The following is a 20,799-nucleotide window of genomic DNA, read 5'->3' on the forward strand; positions in this document are numbered from 1 at the left end:
GGTGTAAATTCACTCTATATAGCACAAACAGGGCTACCATAATATGCGAGCAACGTGCATGTAGATGTTTGTATTTTTAAGAGAATAATGTTTATGTGTGGTTATTGGAAAAAAATAAAATGAAAGTTGCTGATTTAAGAACACAAAACACATAATAAATATGTGTCCACAAGACTTTTGACTAATTGATGTTGTCCCTTTGAGTTCTAGCTTCAAAATTATGTGAAAATCATCCTGCCTGATTGTTCACATGAAACACTACATTGATTTAAACATTGTAAAACAGTTTTTTTGTCAGAAGAGGTTTATGCGTGGGAGTGGTAATGGGTCATCAATATTAATGAGATTCAGACCAGGGGTGTGACATAGACGCTCCCCCAAGTGTTAATGGGCCATCAGTGAGGCAGCCTGAACAAAGAATGAGGAGATTCAAATGTTTTGTTTTTCAATCTGTTTTATTGTAATTTTGTAAAAACAAAAGTAAAGGCAGGTATCTCACAGTAAATGCTTATGCCCCGTTGATGCGGGCTCTAAGCAAATCAAATGTGACCATATATTACATATATGTGACCTTTTATATTAACATTACCAATCAATAATTGTTATATTGTGCATGCATAACAACACATTTGTTGCAAAGCCACACAGGCACATATAGGCTACATTTGTATCATCACTAAGTATATAAACAAAATGTAACTAACATCTGTAAAATAGTAGGTAAATATGTACTTACTCTTTTTGATTTTTGTTGCTGCGTGTCCTCGTTGCAGTGGAAGGCGAGAGTGAACAAGCTACATTCCTTTTAAAAAAAGTTACAAAACATATGTAACATCAACCAATCTCCAAAAATAAATAAAGTCATACAGGCTCATATTATTAACACGAAGTATAAACAAAATTGAACTAACACCTGTAAAATAGTGGGTAAATATATACTTACTCTTTCTGATTTCTGACTGTGTTGCTAAGCGCACTCCGAGTTGCAGGCGGAGGTAGTGATGAAGCTACATTCCTTTTAAAAAAGTTGAAGAATATTATTACATAAATATAACCAGGGTGCGATTTGCCGGGGGGGATGCGTGGGATTTCCCCCTTTCTGGTCAATGTATCCCTGCCTCTGCTTACTTATTTTTATCCCCGGTGGGGATAAATTTATCCCCCCCTCAAAGTGATCAGTGCTACTACATAGTGGCGAGGCGGATCACAAAACTTATCACGGATCCGTGGTTTGATTAAAGTCCATTTTATTTAAAAATGCGCTACTTTGGCTGGCTCCGCAGCCTCTCTGTAATCACCACTCTGCAGACTTGCTCAATCTCAATGTCCCGCCCACGGCGCTGGTTACACCTCACGAGTAATAGCCTATCAACACTTGCGAGACGGTTGCAGGTCTTTTTTTACGCCGCATATTCAACATATTACTTAAGCGGGAATAAACATCACAATCTGATTATCTGTTTCTATGATGACGAGCAGAGTTAGTGTCCCAGTCACACCACTGAGAATGGCCGAAGTTACACACGGTGTTTTACTCAATTGAGGCTAAAGCAAAGTTTTTTTTTTATTACTCACTCACTTCTGAGTGTCTGGCGCGAGTGATTTCAATCAATGTAAAGACGCGTTTACGCGAGTCTAGAGGTCCTGCGGCGCGAAGGCGTTTCGCGCGGCGCGGTATCGCGAAGCCCGAATGAGGCGAATTGACTTTGTCGGTCCGGCCCGACACATTAACTGTAATCATGAGCCCGAGCCCGATTTAAACATGACCATTTTTTAAATACGTGGGCCGTTATAACCAGGGGTACGTGGCGCCAGGGAAGGAGAGATGAAGCAAAGATGAAGTTGACGATCGCCATCTCCGTGAATGCGCATATATGGAGAAATGCATGGATTACATCAGAGTGTTGCATATTTCTTTTCGTTTAGAATTGTTTCGTTTAAAGACATTTCAAGCTTTCTTTAGATATAGCCTATTTCTTAATATTCTCTGTTAATTTATGATGAGATGCACTCCAGTTAACGTGCAGTGCAAGTGACCGCGGCGCGCCTCCATGATTATAGCCTATTGTCTGCTATATTTGCTTCTTATTTATTAAATACATGCAATTCGTTGATGAAACATGTATTAAAATTAAGATACAATTTATACAAAACGAAATTCACTTTAAAGAAAGGCTTTCGGCAAAACAAAACTTAATGAAGTGGTCAAAATCATGTCTGACTAGTCTGACAAGTCTCCTGATATACTGCACATCTTATCTTACTCCTGCTGTTCACTTTTCATAAATCAACATAGATGGAAAAAAAACAAACATTATAATATTTTAACAAATATGAAACTAAATTAGCTTATTTAATGGCTACAACACATATAGTAGGCCTACAGAATCTGAAAGGCAGAAGTTGAAAGGCAATTGTGCATAGTAAAACATATACATTTATCAAGTTCACGGGTAATTGAGCTGCATTTATTAATTATTATCTTAATGAATAATGCAACCAGGACAAATCATGTAAACTGCCTTGTTTGTTTATTCAGAATGAAATGGATCGCAAATGGGTCCGAATGAAGAAACGTAAAAAAAAAATAAAAAAATAAAAAACGTGAACAATGATGAACACAGAAAATGAACAAGAATGAACTTTGGATGGCCAAGTAGGCTACAACTCTAATTTAATTCAACAAGGTTTTAGAATATAGAATAATTTTTAAACAAAATAAATATTTTTAAAGTTTATTATCCCGGGCCGGTGTGATGCGTGCGAGTGGAGGAGACGCTCGCTGAGCATGACACGTGACGTGTTGCATTTTGTAACACAAGTGCTCGATCAAGGGCCCGGCCCGGGTGAAGTTCGGGCTCGGCCAGAGAATCTAAGCTCTGATTTATCTGATCCTGTCCATTAGCTTTGATCCATGTACGGCTTTTCAGAATGCCACCAAGTAGCCTACAAATATTTATGTATTTTTTCAGCGCGAAAACTAGCTAGCTAGCTGGGAACAATGAAAAGGGTCCAGGGGTGCGTTTCCCGAAAGCATCGTTAGCCAACTATGGTCGCAAGTTCCGTCGTTATCAGCATAGTTCAACGATTTGGTCTTTCCCGAAACCATCGTTCCAACGAACGTTCGCAAACAGCATCGCAAACTTGTGTGGTTGGAACGACAGCTCTCGAGCTGTCGTTAGAAGCATATTTTCTAGTTTACATGAGATGTAGACTGAATAAATCCTTATCTTTAGCAAAATAAGCAAGCTGACATTCAGTAGGACCCGTGTTATTTATTTAGAATACATAAATGTAATTTACGTCTTTTAGTTTGTCAAGAGATTTAAAGCACCGTTTTTGAAGACTGCGCATGTGCGAACGTGCTCTACTATGTAAGAACGAGCCAAATATTGAGTCTGGTAATAAAGCAAAATAACTGAGAAAAATTAGAAATGGTCTTTAGATGCCATGTCTGTAACTTATATGACAAAATCTAGCGTTAATTCGATCTTAAACAGATGAATTAAAATAAGTTAATAGTCCACCACATGCGAGACGTCATAAACCAACGTGGTTGAACGATACTTTGCGACAGACGGTTTCGGGAAACAGTCGTGACTAGCTAGTTGATTTCTCCAACGATGCATCGTACTATGGTAGTTAAGCAGCGAACTATATAGTTGTACGGGAAACAAAGCATCGTTGGCCAACTATGGTCGCAAGTTCCGTCGTTACCAATAGAGTTCAATGGACATTGCGATGAACTTGCGACCATAGTTGGCTAACGATGCTTTCGGGAAACGCACCCCAGAGCAGCAAATGCAGTGAATGAAGTTCATGTTCTCATGATTTATTTTTATAAATAATTTTTTTTTTTCGAAACATCCCCCCCTCTGTTTTTTTCTCAAATCGCACCCTGAATATAACTATAGTAGCATTAGTCTATAATGAATTACTGATGTAAATAATTTTAGACGCGTGCAATAAGCCTATATGCGTGTCAATGGGCCATTACCGGAGAGGCACACCGCAAACATTAGCCTAACACATTTGTGCACTTCATTAACTGGGTATATTTACACATTTCAGCACATTTACACACATTTACAACTGATATTTGCGAGCATGCATCGTTAATGATAATGAGGCAGCATTTATATAGTCAAAATATAATCTAAACACCTACTAGGCCTACTTTCTAAAATAATTTCTAAATTCTATCTTTCATACATAATGATCTAAACATATAATTTAGGCTACACATACAAATACAAATTTCCTAACCAAGGGGTGTAGCATATGTACACAAAAAAAAAAAAAAAAAAAAAAATTAACATTGAAATGGTACGAGATATTAAATTCATGGTATAGATATGCACTTTCATTAGATCGTGTTGAATATAGGTAGATATAAAATGTCAGTACTCTGGATGGCAAGTCCACCCAGTATAATATGTAAGCTCATGTTTTGAATAGCTTGTCAACTAATGCAAGTAAGAATAAATACTTACTCATCCGAAATTCTATCCACGGCTGGATCAAGTCGCTCTTCAAAATACAAACGGTCGTCATCAGAGTAGTCGCGCTCCTCTTCTGATGAAAATCTGGACTCTTCGTCGCTAGTATCCAGGACGAACTGAAGGGCTTCCGCACCGGTGTACCGTGTCATCTTCCCAACGCGCAGGTGACGAAATGATGAAACTTGAAGCGTTTAATGCATTTGCTTGGGGGCGTTTACCTGTTTTGCATAGATGGCTTAGCACATTATCTTGTGAATAGCGCGCTCCGTAAGTAGGCGTGAACGAATTAAAGTCAATGAGCTCGTAATGAGCTCGACTGGAATCGCTCTCTTTTTATACAGATTACAGAAGCTGATAATATTTGTTTTTTATATAAATGACTTCATTTAACAGATGCGATCTCAAGCTTTATGCCCGTGGGTCTGTTTGCCTGTTTGACTGAATTTTCGCGGAGTTATAGATCATTTTCGAACGCGTTTCAAATGGGAGTTTACTGACAGAGAGAAGGCAGAAATCGCATCATGTTAAAGTTTCTTTATTTGTCAAAAAGCAAAACACTTTATTTTTATTGTGAGTATACAGAAAAAAAATAGAAACTGAACAGGATCGATTGATGTATAACACGAAAATTAAAGATCAAAATTAACAGAGCATTTTGTGTTTATTTTTCATTGCTAAAAAAAAAACCGAGCAAAACGCGCCGGCGCGTTTTTGGTCCCCAGAGGGTTAAAGACTGGGTTTTGTGTTTAAAGTTTTGAGAATATGGGTGAAGGTTTCAAGAAATGTGTCTTAGCAATTGTGAAATACTGTAATATATATTTTATTCTTTCATTCTAACTAATCTGTCTTTCTTTCTTTCTAATCTATCTTTCTTTCTAACTAATCCATCTTTCTTTCAAACTAATCCATCTTTCTTTCTTTCTTTCTATCTTTTTTTCTAACTAATCTTTCTTTCTTTCTTTCTAAATAATCAATTGTTATTTCTTTCTAACTAATCTATTTTTCTTTCTTTTTAACTAATCCATCTTTCTTTCTTTCTTTCTTACTAACTAATCTATCTTTCTTTCTTTCATTCTAACTAATCTATCTTTCTTTCTAATATCTTTCTTTCTAACTAATATATCTTTCTTTCATTCTAACTAATCTATTTTTCTTTCTTTCTTTATAACTAATCTATCTTTCTATCTAATCTATCTTTCTTTCTAACTAATATATATTTTATTCTTTCATTCTAACTAATCTATCTTTCTTTCTAACTAATCTATATTTCTTTCTAATCTATCTTTCTTTCTAACTAATCCATCTTTCTTTCGAAACTAATATATCTTTCTTTCTTTCATTCTAACTAATCTTTCTTTCTTTCTTTCTAACAAACTAATCCATCTTTCTTTCTTTCTTTCTTTCTAACTAATCCATCTTTCTTTCATTCTAGATAATCTATCTTTCTTTCTAACTAATCCATCTTTCTTTCTTACTAATCCATCTTTCTTTCTTTCTTTCTATCTTTTTTCTAACTAATCTTTCTTTCTTTCTTTCTTTCTTTCTTTCTTTCTTTCTAAATAATCAATTGTTCTTTCTTTCTAATTAATCTATTTTTCTTTCTTTTTAACTAATCCATCTTTCTTTCTTTCTTTCTTTCTTTCTAACTAATACATCTTTCTTTCTTACTAATCCATCTTTCTTTCTTTCTAACCAACTAATCCACCGTTCGTTCATTCTTTCTTTCATTCTAGCTAATCTATCTTTCTTTCTAACTAATCCATCTTTCTTTCTTTCTGACTAATCCATCTTTCTTTCTTTCTAAATAACTAATCCATCTTTCTTTCTTTCTGACTAATCCATCTTTCTTTCTTTCTAAATAACCAATCCACCTTTCTTTCTTTCTTTCTTTCTTTCTTTCTTTCTTTCTTTCTTTCTACCTAATCTTTTTCTTTATTCTTTCTTTCTACCTAATCTTTCTTTCTTTCTTTTTTAACTAATCTTTCTTTCATTCTTTCTTTCTACCTAATCTTTCTTTCTTTCTTTCTACCTAATCTTTCTTTCTTTCTTTCTTTTTTTAACTAATCTTTCTTTCTTTCTTTCTTTCTACCTAATCTTTCTTTCTTTTTTCTTTCATTCTTTCTTTCTACCTAATCTTTCTTTCTTTCTTTCTCTTTCTTTCTTAACTAATCTTTCTTTATTTTTTAACTAATCTTTATTTCTTTCTTTCTTTCTAACAAACTAATCCTTATTTCTTTCTTTCTTTCTTTCTTTCTAACAAACTAATCTTTCCTTCTTTCTTTCTTTCTTTCTTTCTAACAAACTAATCCATCTTTCTTTCTAACTAATCCATCTTTCTTTCATTCTAGCTAATCTATCTTTCTTTCTAACTAATATATATTTTATTCTTTCATTCTAACTAATCTATCTTTCTTTCTAACTAATCTATATTTATTTCTAATCTATCTTTCTTTCTAACTAATCCATCTTTCTTTCTTTCGAAACTAATATATCTTTCTTTCTTTCATTCTAACTAATCTTTCTTTCTTTCTTTCTAACAAACTAATCCTTCTTTCTTTCTTTCTTTCTAACAAACTAATCCATCTTTCTTTCTTTCTTTCTTTCTAACTAATCCATCTTTCTTTCATTCTAGATAATCTATCTTTCTTTCTAACTAATCCATCTTTCTTTCTTTCTATCTTTTTTCTAACTAATCTTTCTTTCTTTCTTTCTAAATAATCAATTGTTCTTTCTTTCTAATTAATCTATTTTTCTTTCTTTTTAACTAATCCATCTTTCTTTCTTTCTTTCTTTCTTTCTAACTAATACATCTTTCTTTCTTACTAATCCATCTTTCTTTCTTTCTAACCAACTAATCCACCGTTCGTTCATTCTTTCTTTCATTCTAGCTAATCTATCTTTCTTTCTAACTAATCCATCTTTCTTTCTTTCTGACTAATCCATCTTTCTTTCTTTCTAAATAACTAATCCATCTTTCTTTCTTTCTGACTAATCCATCTTTCTTTCTTTCTAAATAACCAATCCACCTTTCTTTCTTTCTTTCTTTCTTTCTTTCTTTCTACCTAATCTTTTTCTTTATTCTTTCTTTCTACCTAATCTTTCTTTCTTTCTTTTTTAACTAATCTTTCTTTCATTCTTTCTTTCTACCTAATCTTTCTTTCTTTCTTTCTACCTAATCTTTCTTTCTTTCTTTCTTTTTTTAACTAATCTTTCTTTCTTTCTTTCTTTCTACCTAATCTTTCTTTCTTTTTTCTTTCATTCTTTCTTTCTACCTAATCTTTCTTTCTTTCTTTCTCTTTCTTTCTTAACTAATCTTTCTTTATTTTTTAACTAATCTTTCTTTCTTTCTTTCTTTCTAACAAACTAATCCTTATTTCTTTCTTTCTTTCTTTCTTTCTAACAAACTAATCTTTCCTTCTTTCTTTCTTTCTTTCTTTCTAACAAACTAATCCATCTTTCTTTCTAACTAATCCATCTTTCTTTCATTCTAGCTAATCTATCTTTCTTTCTAACTAATATATTTTATTCTTTCATTCTAACTAATCTATCTTTCTTTCTAACTAATCTATATTTATTTCTAATCTATCTTTCTTTCTAACTAATCCATCTTTCTTTCTTTCGAAACTAATATATCTTTCTTTCTTTCATTCTAACTAATCTTTCTTTCTTTCTTTCTAACAAACTAATCCTTCTTTCTTTCTTTCTTTCTAACAAACTAATCCATCTTTCTTTCTTTCTTTCTTTCTAACTAATCCATCTTTCTTTCATTCTAGATAATCTATCTTTCTTTCTAACTAATCCATCTTTCTTTCTTTCTATCTTTTTTCTAACTAATCTTTCTTTCTTTCTTTCTAAATAATCAATTGTTCTTTCTTTCTAATTAATCTATTTTTCTTTCTTTTTAACTAATCCATCTTTCTTTCTTTCTTTCTTTCTTTCTAACTAATACATCTTTCTTTCTTACTAACCAACTAATCCACCGTTCGTTCATTCTTTCTTTCATTCAGCTAATCTATCTTTCTTTCTAACTAATCCATCTTTCTTTCTTTCTGACTAATCCATCTTTCTTTCTTTCTAAATAACTAATCCATCTTTCTTTCTTTCTGACTAATCCATCTTTCTTTCTTTCTAAATAACTAATCCACCTTTCTTTCTTTCTTTCTTTCATTCTTTCTTTCTACCTAATCTTTCTTTCTTTCTTTCTCTTTCTTTCTTAACTAATCTTTCTTTATTTTTTAACTAATCTTTCTTTCTTTCTTTCTTTCTAACAAACTAATCCTTTTCTTTCTTTCTTTCTTTCTAACAAACTAATCTTTCCTTCTTTCTTTCTTTCTTTCTTTCTTTCTTTCTTTCTTTCTAACAAACTAATCCATCTTTCTTTCTTTCTTTCTAACTAATCCATCTTTCTTTCATTCTAGCTAATCTATCTTTCTTTCTAACTAATCCATCTTTCTTTCTTTCTAACTAATCCATCTTTCTTTCTTTCTTTCTATCTTTTTTTCTAACTAATCTTTCTTTCTTTCTAAATAATCAATTGTTCTTTCTTTCTAACTAATCTATCTTTCTATGTAATCTTTCTTTCTAACTAATCTATCTTTCCTTCTTTCTTTCTTTCTTTCTTTCTTTTTAACTAATCCATCTTTCTTTCTTTCTAACTAATCCATCTTTCTTTCTTTATAACTAACCAATCCATCTTTCTTTCTTTATAACTAATCTATCTTTCTATCTAATCTATCTTTCTTTCTAACTAATATATATTTTATTCTTTCATTCTAACTAATCTATCTTTCTTTCTAACTAATCTATATTTATTTCTAATCTATCTTTCTTTCTAACTAATCCATCTTTCTGTCTTTCGAAACTAATATATCTTTCTTTCTTTCATTCTAACTAATCTTTCTTTCTTTCTTTCTTTCTTTCTAACAAACTAATCCTTCTTTCTTTCTTTCTTTCTAACAAACTAATCCATCTTTCTTTCTTTCTTTCTTTCTTTCTAACTAATCCATCTTTCTTTCATTCTAGATAATCTATCTTTCTTTCTAACTAATCCATCTTTCTTTCTTTCTATCTTTTTTCTAACTAATCTTTCTTTCTTTCTTTCTTTCTTTCTAAATAATCAATTGTTCTTTCTTTCTAATTAATCTATTTTTCTTTCTTTTTAACTAATCCATCTTTCTTTCTTTCTTTCTTTCTTTCTAACTAATACATCTTTCTTTCTTACTAACCAACTAATCCACCGTTCGTTCATTCTTTCTTTCATTCAGCTAATCTATCTTTCTTTCTAACTAATCCATCTTTCTTTCTTTCTGACTAATCCATCTTTCTTTCTTTCTAAATAACTAATCCATCTTTCTTTCTTTCTGACTAATCCATCTTTCTTTCTTTCTAAATAACTAATCCACCTTTCTTTCTTTCTTTCTTTCTTTCTTTCTACCTAATCTTTTTCTTTATTCTTTCATTCGTTCTTTCTACCTAATCTTTCTTTCTTTCTTTCTACCTAATCTTTCTTTCTTTCTTTCTACCTAATCTTTCTTTCTTTCTTTCTTTTTTAACTAATCTTTCTTTCTTTCTACCTAATCTTTCTTTCTTTTTTCTTTCATTCTTACTTTCTACCTAATCTTTCTTTCTTTCTTTCTCTTTCTTTCTTAACTAATCTTTCTTTCTTTCTTTCTTTCTTTCTTTCTTTCTAACAAATTAATCCTTCTTTCTTTCTAACAAACTAATCCTTCTTTCTTTCTTTCTTTCTTTCTAACAAACTAATCCATCTTTCTTTCTTTCTTTCTTTCTAACTAATCCATCTTTCTTTCATTCTAGCTAATCTATCTTTCTTTCTAACTAATACATCTTTCTTTCTTTCTTTCTAACTAATCCATCTTTCTTTCTTTCTTTCTTTCTATCTTTTTTTCTAACTAATCTTTTTTTCTTTCTTTCTTTCTAAATAATCAATTGTTCTTTCTTTCTAACTAATCTATTTTTCTTTCTTTCTTTCTTTCTATCTTTTTTTCTAACTAATCTTTCTTTCTTTCTAAATAATCAATTGTTCTTTCTTTCTAACTAATCTATTTTTCTTTCTTTTTAACTAATCCATCTTTCTTTCTTTCTTTCTTTCTAACTAATACATCTTTCTTTCTTACTAATCCATCTTTCTTTCTTTCTAACCAACTAATCCACCGTTCATTCTTTCTTTCATTCTAGCTAATCTATCTTTCTTTCTAACTAATCCATCTTTCTTTCTTTCTGACTAATCCATCTTTCTTTCTAAATAACTAATCCACCTTTCTTTCTTTCTACCTAATCTTTTTCTTTATTCTTTCATTCTTTCTTTCTACCTAATCTTTCTTTCTTTCTTTCTTTCTTTCTTTCTTTTTTAACTAATCTTTCTTTCATTCTTTCTTTCTACCTAATCTTTCTTTCTTTTTTCTTTCATTCTTTCTACCTAATCTTTCTTTCTTTCTTTTTTTAACTAATCTTTCTTTCTTTCTTTCTACCTAATCTTTCTTTCTTTTTTCTTTCATTCTTTCTTTCTACCTAATCTTTCTTTCTTTCTTTCTTTCTTTCTTTCTTAACTAACTAATCTTTCTTTCTTTTTCTTTCTTTCTGTCTAATATTTCTTTCTTTCTAACTAATATTTCTTTCTTTTTCTTTCTAACTAATCTTTTTTCTTTCTTTCTAAGTATTCTTTCTTTCTAACTAATTTATCAATCAAAATTTAAACTACTTTAAACTTCAAACTACTTCAAACTTCTAACTACTTTTAACTTCTTCAAACTCTCTGGTCCGGCTTTCTCAAGCCAACTTAAAGTTTGTTTCAACAAACTTTTTTTTCTAGTTGTATATATTATGCATTCTGAGCTTTTATAGCTGGACTAACTTTAACTAACTCTACGAATCAGGTAGTTTTCTATGTAGAAGTATGCAATTGAGTACACCATCTGGTGTTGCTTTGTTATTTATTTGTTCTGATATTGTCAAATACTATCACTACATTATATTATACCTAGTTTATGTTATAGTTGAATAGTTAACAGGCTAAATCTTGCTTACAGATTCAATTGACAAAATAAGACAAAAGTGGGAAAGGTCATGTGTAACATCAGACCTTAACACAGACAGAGAACAAGACGTTACACCTGTACGACAACGAAGGAAGTAAGCACATATTTCTTTGTTGAATATGAAATAATCCTCATTTTAGTCTGAGTTTTAACTGTATCACACAAAATGTAATGGAACTATGTCATGTCTTTCTGCTTGAGGGGAATGTTGTCACCTTTGCTTGTATTGCATAACATTATACATGAAAACCAAAAAGTCTCATAATGGTTCATTTACATAGACCAAAACGTCTCATGTCACCATCACCCTCATCAACATCATCAGAGGAAGATGACCTTCTGGTAAATTTTCTAGAAATACAACCTTGCCCACCCAAAAAAACGAAATCGACCCCCTCCAAGAAACTTAACAGCCCCTCCTCTCTTACCAGTGGTCATAAGACCAAAGACCACAGATGCCATCAGAGCTTAAGATTATTTTGATCTGTGTGTCAAAATAAATCACATCAAAGTCAACATCGCTAGGCTTGTGGTGACAAACATGCTAGCTTTATCTTTTTGTAATGTTTTCATTTCATAACAGGGATTTCACAGCTCCGAGCAGTGTCCTCCAACAGCAACCATGGTCCAGTTTTAATCTGGCAACCAAGCAACTTGGACTCTTCTCAACGTAAGAGTGATGACCTAGTCAAGATATGGTGTCTGAAAAATGTACAAAAGGCTTGTGGTGACAAAGACAATCTTTTTGTAATGTTTTTATTTCATAACAGGGATTTCACAGCCCCGACCAGTGTGCTCCAACAGCAACCATAGCCCTGTTCCAGCCTGGCAACAGAGCAATATACATTCATCTCAACGTAAGAGATATGACATAGAGATGACATGCACCATATCTACACTAACTCAAGCATTTCTGATTATATTTGTGAGACATGTGTTACTAACATCAATAAATGATTTTTTTATTCAAAGGCATGACATCAAATTGGAGGCAAGAATTGGAGGCCAGACCAGAGACAGACTGCCATCAAAGGCCAGCTTACACTGAACGTAAGCATCTTTCAGAAATGATGGCCAGTAGGCCTTTGAACTTAACCTAACATGTGCAGAGTTACTAGATTATTTAGGATCCTTTCACTAATCACAAACATGAGGTAATGATTTTTTATTATTATTTCCAAGTAACAACAGTTAGGTGGAGGCCTGATGAAGTGGAGGAACGGCATCCAACTCCATTGAAGAGCTGGGCCTTCCTGAACGTAAGCTATTTAATCCTATTACTTCATTGGGATCTGTGGGATCTGTTTTGTTGACGCTTCCTGAAAGAAACATGGTGGAATTAACATACATGGTACTTGTTGACCTTGGCTCATTTTGGTGTAGTTTGTTTATATTACATATGTATGTGGTGTTTGGGTCCACTGGACCTCCCAATACTAGCACCACCAATACTACCACTTCTTCTAAAGATACAGTAGAACACTTCTATTTGTATTTTTTATTGTTTTTTATGTTTTTAGTTTGGAGAATGTTATCTGCCTGGCTGCATTGTGTCAAACTTGAAGGCTTGATGGAGGAGGCATTCAGTTTGGTTTGAAAAATACTGGGGACATATACATGGATGTGCAGCTTGGTTTAAAAACAGCTGGGGACGGGTATTTTACAAGGTCCTCACTTGGCCACTGCATGTATGTCTGCTACTGTGATATCTCTATTACAAATACAGACACTAAAGACTATCAACATGCTATAACAATGGAATGATGGACAACTATAAGAGACTCTAAGAGACATGGCAGCAAACAGCTAAGTGGCTGTGGCATAATTATTAGCATGGCCACCTCCAGTGTTTGAGGTTACAATAGGAATGGGCGATATGGACCAAAAGTCATATTCCGAAATATTTAGGCTGAATATCGATATACAATATATATCCCAATATTTTTTCCGCAAAGTGAGAGCAAATGTTCAGTCAAAGTCAAAGCCAAATATAACATGTCACAAGTAGTTTTATTGAAACCGGCTATTTCAGTGAACAGTTGCAAAATCAAATGAATAAATAATAAACCATTCTAGCTAATCAAATAACAAACCAGCTTGACCATTTGGCAACAATTGTCCAGTCCCTCAGTCAAAACAGGGCTTTACAACAAGAAAGCCCTGACTACCAAAATATACTTCCAATTTCCACATTGGAAGACCTAAATCGATTTGACGAAAGGCTTCGGCAAGATGCCGATTTTAAGAAACATATGGTATGTCCTCTAATACTTTGAGGTGGGTAAGCAACATCAAAATGGGGAGTTGATTAGTTGAGTCAGTTGTTTGTTGGCCTGCACAAATGTAAGCAGGAGGGTTGAACTTAGGTGCTCCAAACTAACAAGACATGTGACAGGAAATAGGATTTTGATTGCCTGTAGTAACATTTGCTTTAATTCTGTATTTTATTACAGATCACAAAGCTGTCCATAAATGGAGGAATCAACATAAAAAAAAACAGTGCGGCGAGTCTGCAGGAAAGTGTTCACTCCTGAACTTGCCACCCAACTAAATTGGTGTGGGAGAGGACAGAAGACTGGCATCAAGTCACGCCAGTCCGTGAAATTCTACTGCGTAAGTTTTACTAGGTTAGCAGTAACAATCCCTTCAAGGGAGACTTCATCAATATTCCTGTTTCATATACAATTGTGCTTAAAAGCTTGCATACAGCGGCAGCATATGTTGTTCAATACTGCCATACTGATCTTGCAAAATACTTTTAAGGATATTGGTCACACAAAGCCGTTTATCACATAGTTGTTTGGCTCCTTTTTTAATCATGATAACTGAAAACAACAAAATGGCCCTGATCAAAGTTTACATACCCTTGAATGTTGACAACACAGGTTTACATGGTAAACTTACAAGGTAAGTTTCTACACCTGTGACTTTCTGTAATTGTAAGTGTGTGTGTGTGTATAAATACTGTTGTTAGTGATTTTCTTAATGTAGCTCTTGAGGGGGTGTGCTAACTTAAATGGATGGGAGTCAAGTCACATTTATTTATATAGCCTAGCGCTTTTTACAATATAGATGGTTTCAAAGCAGCTTTACAGAGATAACAGGAAAATAATGCATAAAAGTTTGTTTCAGGAGAAAATAGCGTCACAGCCCAGCTTAAGTAAGTTCAGTGATGTTTAATTTTTGTTGTAAACAAATGTATTAATTTAGTTAATTTATATATATATATATATATATATATATATATATATATATATATATATATATATATATATATAGCCGCTCTAGAGAAAACCGTGATGTCATTGTCCAGCTCAGTTCTCAAATAATGGTGTCAGTGCAGGCAGATCAAATTATTGTTGAATATTAAATTAAATGTTAAATTTAATGGGACACAAAAGAAGTCTCCTCGAAGCCACATGCTCGATGGAAGAGGACGTGTTCCCCTGAGATAAGCATCATTGGTATAAAAGTAGCTGCACTCCAAACAAGGTCAAAAGAACTGTACAAGGACCTGTGTAAAAAAGTAGTTGAACTTTATAAAAACAGTAAAAGGTTTATAAATAAAATCAGACTTAAAAATGGCAACAAGTACTGTTTAGGGGTTTTGTTTGCACTTTATAAGCTTCAACTACCTCCTCTACATAGAAAAAAACTTAATGACTACAGTATTTATTCACAAACACTAATTACAATTACAAAGAGTCAAAAGTGTGAAACCTTACCTTTAAAGGGATAGTTCACTTTGAAATTAAATTTTGGTATGTTTTAGCTTACCTCAAGGGCATCCAAGATGTAGGTGTCTTTTTTTCCGCAGTAGTTTCAATTTTGATATTTTTAGGTCAAACCGTTCTTGTCTGTCAGTCATTTAATGGAGGTCTGTGGTCACTGTCTCAAAGAGCATGCAAATAGTCCAAATTAAAACAATTCCCCATCGTCCAAATTAAACAATTCCCCATCGTAAGTACACATTGATGGCCTAAGACACGAAACGAGCGGTTTGTGTGAGAAGACGAATAGTATTTATATCGTTTTTAACTCTTGTACACAGCCACGTCCAAGTGATCTGAGGGCGCACGCGCATCTTGGTGTGTGACGTGTACGTAGACTGGTGCATAGATATATATACACTAGATGTCGCCTTGCCTACGGCATTTGTTCCAATGAATTCGTTCCGGCGACATCTAGTGTATATATATGTATGCACCAGTCTGCGTACACGTCACACACCAGGATGCGTGCGCGCCCTCAGATCACTTGGACGTGGCTGTGTACAAGAGTTAAAAACGATATAAATACTATTCGTCTACTATTCGATGGGGAATTGTTTTAATTTGGACTCTGTGCATGCTTTTTGAGACAGTGACCACAGACCTGCATTATAGGACTGACAGACAAGAACGGTTTGACCTAAAAATATCAAAATTGAAACTACTGCGGAAAAAAAAGACACCTACATCTTGGATGCCCTTGAGGTAAGCTAAAACATACCAAAATTTTATTTCAAAGTGAACTATACCTTTAATAGCTAATAGGGGGAGGGCTTAGAGGTTAGGAAAAAATGGTTTTGTGGGAGTTGTTTTATAATAGAACAAGTTGAATGGATAGTGAGGGTGTTATTTTTAGAATGGAAGGTAAAAGGTTGATAAATGTATTGTGTATGTTCTAGGTGTTATGTTGGTAAATTACACGCACCCTTTATTGTAGCTGATACATTGATTGGTGACACAGGTAGTACAATTGGTACTTCCCTCTCTTGATGGTGTTTTTTCCCCTTAATATTTTCTCTTGTAGTGACAGTTCTTAGGAATGGTGCCCTGGTACACGTTACTGAGGCTGAGGTTGAAGCAGCCATTCAAAACTGGCTCAGCCAAGATAGACTTGGAGGGCAGCGGAGGCAGAGACCACAGCTGTGAAGGTGAGCTGATTGATGAAACTACAGCTCAGGCATATCAGGAGGTGCTTCAAAATTTGTTACTTTGCAGTCTTACTGTAAATACCCTTAAGCCACACTGATGCTGCTCAGTTCATCACATTTTAAAGGTGGCATTCTTTTTCAAGCAAAGATAGCAACTTAATTACATGTTCCCTACATGCACCTTGACATTTACATTTTATTGATAAAGACGGCCTACTGTATATGAAAATTACAATTAAATATTTGTTTTTTTAAAAACAAGGGAATGTTTTGTATTCAGCCATTGTATTGTATTCGTTCTTAAGTTACACTTTAAGCTGTACCTTATCGAAACGTTCTTAGTTAAGTATACCTTCTGTAAGTCAAACGTTCGGAAGGTTGGTCTGGACCACTCTTAGCTTCACCTTATCACTGTTGCAGGTCTACACAAATATAATTCTGAAGTTTTAATATGCACAGACGTGTTCAATTAGGCTAATTCAAGTGTTTTCATGCAAAGAATAAAATTGTCATTACACTGATTGTTGTTAGATTTTTAATTATAATATTATAATTTAATTAATTATATTATACATTGGATTTCCCATTGTCTCTTAGTGCGCTACAAAAAGGAAACTTAACTAAAGGTATACCATTTCATACCTTCTTACGTACGACGTAACCTGTCCGTGCCTCCATGGTGATGGTGCTGAATTGGTTGATATCGATGGCTATAGAGACTCGATAATTCACTCATGCAGGGGCTGCAAAATAAACTGACCCGGTCCTTAAACTGGTAAACACAAATTGCGACGCTTCACAGATGACCGGGGCGAGCAGTGCTGCATACTGTATGCTGCTCTACAGCGTACGATGCAGACATCAAAAGACTAAAGCCCATGATCTGGCTAAAGGAAAACAGTTAAAACGTTTTTGTTGATGTAGTTGGCTATTTGTTTTTTAAAGCAAGTTCTAACTGCTTTTCCCAATGTTTTTTTCACTCTGTTACAAGCTGCCAGGAAGAACCTGTTTCTATCGAGGGGCTACATTGTTCCTGTTCCTTTTTAATCCCTTCTCCTGGAGTTATTTTTTGTTTTATTAAAGTGTCTTAACTTTGAATCGTGTCTGTTCATTATACTAGAGACAGTTACACACACAAAAATAAGATCATTTTTTCGATGTCACTATAGCTACTTTTTTTCATAATTGTTTTTCATGTTGGATAGTCAAGTAGCCCCAGAGCTGTATACCATATAGGCTACATTGAGGGGGACAAGTCTTATACATAAATAATAATAACAATAATAATAAGTCAACAATTAGAAATGGCCAAATTGGAAATGCCCAAATTCATTTTTTCAAATTAATATGGCCATTTTGAGGGATGAAAGTTGCATGTGTTCAGTAGTGAAGCTATTTTATTAATGAAAGTCGTGGGGCAGTGTTGACTAGTTTCTGTGCTCCTGAATGTTGCAGTGTGATCTCTGCTCTCTGAGTGCAAATTATGTGTGTGTGTGTGTGGGTGTGGGTGTGTGTGGGTGTGTGTGTGCGTCAATGAAAGCAGCATGGTGTCTAATGTAAAGGAGTAGCCTGAAAGGTTCGGCCTATAAATAAAGGCAGGGTTGCCAACTTTTCAGTTTAGCTCGGAGTGAGACTTCTCCGACGGGGGGGGGGGGGGGGGGGGGTTGGGGGGCCAGGCAGGGGCCACTTGTGCTTTTAGGGGGCACACCTTTAACATTCATCTTAACCTATTTTCAGTATTATTTCAAGTCATTTTTCACCATGTCATGCATGACTGCAATCTCTAGAAAAAGCTAATAAATAATATTAGCTAAGCTAATAAAACAATTTCAATTCAAATGAATGTTTCATTATGTTTAATTGTAGTGTGATATAATGATCAATAATAACACATTTTTAGCATCTAAGCACATCTAGGCACTTTTTTACACCTGGGGTGGGCGATATGGCAATAATATCACAATTTTTGTTTTGTTTTTCAGAAAAAAATCACGATTTTATCATGATTCTTTTTCATGTTGGTTTTACTATTTTGCATGTGACTGAGCATTACAGCCAAACTAATGTCCCTATTTTAAAAACAAAGCCTTATAGCAAAATATAGGTAACAAAATATAAAATAAAAAAGAATGGCAGACATTTAGGTCAAAGTGGCGAAGATGAAATCTTTGTCACTATTTTCTTTGTTATTAAAAATTAAGAACAGAGATACATATTACACATACACAACTTAATATACAAATGAAATAAACAGTGCTTTATTTTTTCAGCTATAGGTGTATTTAACAGTAGAATTGAAGAAAGTAATTAAATGGACAAATATGAAAATAAAACACAACAGACTTAAAGTTCTCAGTCAAGAGCAGTGAATGATTTCCTCTGTGTGTTTTGTTGTTTTATTAACATTAACGGCATAGTTCTCCCCCCAAAAAGTCATAATTTACTCTCTTAAGTTGTTTTAAACCTGAATAAGTTTCTTTCTTCTGTTGAAAATAAACGTTATTTGAAAGAATGTCAGTAACCAAACAGTTGATGTACCCCTGTGACTTCCATAGTATATTTTTTTCCTACTATGTATGTCAATGGGGACCAGCAACTGTTTGGTTTTGGGTGAACTATCTCTTTAAGAACAAGCGGCAGCATGTTTATTATTAGGGCTACTGTCTCTTTAAGAACTGCACGCGACGCGTCTAATATACACGCATATATGACAAGCAGATTTTAATTAATTTTCTCTGTTTGCTTTCACTTTAGACATAACCAACTTGTTTATGTAAACATTGAACAAGTTGGTTATTGAACATATTTGACAGTATTAGCGCAATATAAGACTCAAAAGATAACTTTTAGTCCAGTAACAGGCTTTTAGTGCATATGCGCGTCGAGTGTACGCGCTCAGTAAAGCGCATATTTGAACAGCGCATCAGCAGCGAATGACATGTTTAACCGGCAAGGCTTTAAAGCACATGCAAATAATGAACTTTTGTGAACTGCAGTGTCCCGTTCCTCTGCGTTAACATTTGATGTGAATATACGTCGTGCTGCAGTGTAGCCTATAGATGAAGGCGCCGCAACTGATAAAATGCGCAGTTGTAAGACTTTCCCTCTCTGCCGTGCGTGCGCGCGCTATCGGTTGGACGACAGTCTCTGTCTCGCATGCGTGCTCGCTCTAGGTTCTGGGAGATTTTTAACTAATTTGCGCCATAACTAGTGGTCCATCCAGTAGTTAAGAGCCTGAATTGTTTATAGTAATTCTGAAATTTAGTGCACATGAGTGAAAAAAAAATACAGTACAGAATGTCTATTTTTGCGTGAGATTTCTTTGTTGAGCGTGAGAGCGTGAGATTGAGGCTGAATGCGTGACTGTCACGCGAGATGCGTGAGAGTTGGCAACCCTGTAAAGGTACTATAAAGCCCATGCAGAGCGGCCGGGATTTACAGCTTTTGCATCGTTCAAACATATTGCCGATTAGCAAACGCTCTCTGAGCGACATCGTGTCGATGGAACTTCGTACATCGGGCCGACATCGGCCAGACATACGTGTGCTATCTGGGTGTCTTTGGAAAAACATGACTATAAAGGAAATTACAGTGATGATGAAATTGATTTTGTCTGTCTGATTAACACAAATTAAAATTGTTAAAACAATTTATTCTATATGTTAATGAAACCAGCTGGTTTACATTTCCTCAGATTATTTTTATTAAATTTGTGCTGAAATGTCACTATAATATAAACAAGTTACCTTTTAAACTCTTAGGTTTCTACGAAGCCGCACACATGACATGCAGAAAAGAAATTGTACAGTAGGCTAAATCGTGCGCACTATTAACTAATTTGTTCGCACAATCTATCAAATTGAGGGAACGAAATAGTAAATCGAGGGAACAAGTTAGTTAATCATCCACACGATTTAGTAAATCGAGGAAACGTTTACTTTTTTTTCTTGCACGTCATGTCCTAGGTTTCCTTTATTGGAAATGGATTTACAAACATAATTTTACTCCCCATATTAAATGATACATACTGAAAAATAAATCTGTCTTCTACAAGGATTGGGATTGAAATGATAATTTGGTCTGTCTTTGATCTTATTTAAAATGTTATTTTATGTGAGCAGTTTTGTTAAAATACTTTTTGCAATATAAAGGATTATTGTCTACTGATTAAAGTGAAAATTTTACATTTGTGTTCAAATCATTTCCACAAAAATGTTAAGCAGAAAAAAACTGGTTTCAACATTGATAATAATTAAATTCTGAGCATCAAATGATCATATTAGAATGATTTCTGAAGGATCGTGTGACACTGAAGACTGGAGTA

This window comes from Squalius cephalus (assembly GCF_949319135.1).
Source record: "Squalius cephalus genome assembly, chromosome: 4".
In the NCBI taxonomy this organism is placed as follows: domain Eukaryota; kingdom Metazoa; phylum Chordata; class Actinopteri; order Cypriniformes; family Leuciscidae; genus Squalius; species Squalius cephalus.